The sequence below is a fragment of the Vicia villosa genome, linkage group LG7, assembly GCF_029867415.1.
Source record: "Vicia villosa cultivar HV-30 ecotype Madison, WI linkage group LG7, Vvil1.0, whole genome shotgun sequence".
NCBI lineage: Eukaryota > Viridiplantae > Streptophyta > Magnoliopsida > Fabales > Fabaceae > Vicia > Vicia villosa.
Window position 1 is genome coordinate 79395976 of NC_081186.1, and position 3530 is coordinate 79399505.

Here is a 3530-nt window from a genome sequence, read left to right on the forward strand (position 1 = left end):
CACTTCCATAGGCGAAATTTCTGCAGAAGCAAGTGTGAAGTAGCCAAACTCTTCTTCCAAACTCAACCAAACTCATCATTAAACACTAATTGGTAAGTTTATCATTGTTTTTTCAAGTTTTAGATCTATTTGATTAAACTATATTAGGGTGTTTAGAATCTGAAAAAATGACATTAAGATAGCTTAGTACTGATATTAGGATGTTTAGTAGGCAAAAAAATGGATTTGGTTTAGGTTTTTGGGTCTGCCATTGGAGGTTGCAGAGAAGCTCTGCGTGGGGGTGTTTCGGAAGTTCATTTCCGAAAACACCTCCATCCCAGTTTTCAGAAATGAACTTCCGAACTGTACCAGAAGTTCATTTTTTTTTGTTTTTTCATTTGTCTCGCATATTAATCGATTTCGATTGTTTACAGGATCATGTCAGACCAGCCAGCACGCATCAGACAGGGGAGAGAGTCCCAGACTGCGTCGGCTAGACGCGAGCGGGCGGCGGCGCATCTGGCGTCGACCCAGGGACGGGGGCAGGGACGGGGACGCCGTGTCCGCGTTCCACAGGACTTGGTAGAGAGTTCATCTGCTTCAGGCTCTAGGAGTAGGCTGGCTCGGGTATCTTCTTCCCGCCATCGAGAGGAGGATGATGAGGATGAGGAGGAGGAGGAGGTCATACCGGATGTTGACCCTCCAGTCGGGGAGGAGGAGGAGCAGGAGGAGCAGGAGGTGGATAGCTTTCCGGGAGGGCCTTTTGACACTTCCCTGCTGATTCACTACCAGGATCACGTCGCTCGGCGGATCTGGGAGGGAGATGTATTTTTTTTAACTTAGCCGTTTATTTGTCACCATTTTTTATAATTTTACCGTTTATTTCTCGCTTATTTGTTTTTTTTTGTAACAGGAGAGAGAGCCATTGAAAATGGTGAACCACTCCAGGAAGATTTTCGGTCTGTTTAAACCAGCAGCTCAGTGGTTTAACGACCATGTGCGAGGTTCAGGGCTTTGCGGGCTCTGCATGACCGGGTACACCACCATCAGCACCGGCATGCAGGGGGCATTTGTGGAGCGCTGGCACAAGGAGACGTCTTCTTTCCACTTGCCGGTGGGGGAGTTGACGATCACCTTGCATGACGTCCAGTGTCTTCTCCACCTGCCTATTAGGGGGGCGCTGTTGGACCACTCCAGGATCCAGAGGGTCGAGGCCATTGAGTGGATGATGCACTATTTGGGCCTGCCGCACGAGGTTGCTCACCTGGAGTGCGTCTCGACTTCTGGGCCTCATGTCCGGTTCAACACACTGAGCCTCTATTTTGAGTTCCACCTGGACGCGGCGGTCGAGGCCGAGCAGGAGGGTAACGACCTATTCAGGGAGTACCACCGCGGCTGCGCTCTTCGGTGCTGGTACATGCATGTGGTAGGTGCTGCATGCTTTGTGGACAAGAGCGCCAAGTACGTCGACGTGGCCTACCTCCGCTATTTCATGGACCTGGATACCGTTCACCAGTGGAACTGGGGGGCAGCTACTCTGGCATATCTCTACCAGAAGCTGAATGAGGCCTCCAACTGGAGGACGAGGCAGCTGGTCGGATCCTGCACTCTGCTTACGGTACGTTTGATTTTAACACATTCTCGTATTTATTTATTTATTTATGTTTCGTATTTATTTTTAATACATTATCGTATTTGTGTTTCAGAGCTGGATCATCTCCTACTTCTCCCGCATCCACGGCTTCCACATCGATCCTGCGTACGTTGACGCCATGCCCAGGGCCGCCAGATACGCCCTCCAGAGGGGGAACGATGCTGTGGGACCATACCTCCTGTACCTGGACCGCACGATGCACGACGACGTCACCTGGAGGCCGTTCGCCGACTATGCTCAGGTTGTCCCCTTCGACGGGGTTGCTCTATATTCAGGCTGGTTGGCATGCGGGACCGGCATCATGGTCCGGTATCTCCCGGAGCGGTGCATGCGGCAGTTTGGGTTCGTGCAGATCATACCCAGGTCACCCTTCGAGGCTGCTCCTGACACAGTGACCAGAGTGCAGCTCACTGCCATATGGGAGGAGTGGCAGCATCATGTGGTACCGGAGGAGTACCGTCGCATGCGGGTCACCCAGGACTGGCACAGTGTGGAGGGGTACGTCACATGGTTCTACCGGGTGTCCCATCCTCTCTTGAGACCCGACGTTCCCGGCGCTCCTAGGCCAGCACACGAGGAGATCCTGGAGAACCGGCAGGCGGAGGATGACCACGCTATTGATCTCCTTCCGATCTGCCAGCGGATAGAGATGCTTGGGCGGGACGCGTTGCATCGAGGTGTCATTCATCAAGGCGGACCAGAGGCAGTCGCCGTGATGGAGATCATCGTCACTGATGCGGGCCGTGCGGCGGGGTACAAGCGGCAGAGGAGGGCCCAGGGTGAGCGGGTTAGGCACACCCAGTAGTGGTGGGGTTTATTCATTTTTTGATTTTGGATTGTATATTTAGCACACTATTTTTATTTATTTCGGTTTGTATATAATATTTTCATATTAGTATTTTTTTTTGTTTATTTATCATATTAGTGTTTTCAGTCTATCTATTGTTTATTTTATTTGCCGGTAACGTTTAATTAAAATGCGGTTGCGTTTAAGAAAAAACATAAAAAAAAAACACAATTTCTGCATAATTCGGAAATGAACTTCCGAATTCACCCCCCATGAGGTGTTTTCGGATGTTCATCTCCGAACGCACCCCCCATGAGGTGTTTTCGGAGATGAACTTCCGAATCAAGGAAATTTTTTTAAAAAAAAAGCGCTTCAGAAGTTCATTTCCGAAGCAGGGGTAGTTTGGGAATTTCGCTGGGGGTGACCCCCCATAGAGAGGTGGATAAAGAAATTTTCAATTATCATTGTAACTATACTTCAACTAAAAGAAACTACCATTTACACAATTTTTTTTATATTCGTACTTGTTTTAATTAATTTAAGGGTTAAATAGGTTTGTGGTTATTCAAAATATATATAATTTTTTATCATTTAAATATGTTTCGTTTTTAGTCATTTAAAATATTTTCTTCGGATAATAGTCCTTTAAAAAATTTTCATCTACAGTTTTAGTTCCTCCTACAAGTTAGTGACTGTTTTTACAATTAACGACAGAACTAACGACGATTTTAGCGACAGTTTAATACTCAGCAACTGAATCAGCAACAATTTTAATGATTATTTTAATAATAAAGATCAAAAGTATGAATGACAAATTTTAAAAAAATCATTCTTTAAAAAAATATTTTAAGAACTAAAATTAATATTTAAAATATTTAAAAAATAAAAAATATTTTAAGCTTAATTTTATATGAAAAATGTTTAGTATGTGTTAATCGTAAAGGTGGATTAAATTGAACGGCTAGTTAATTGGGTCCCACTTAATACTAGGTTCCACCGCATTCATCGCTTACGCCGTGTCTTTGCCGTCCGTACATTTTGGGACAGCGTTGATTCTTTCCATATTGCGACTCTTGCAGAAGGAGAGTCCACGTAGGATTTTAATATGTT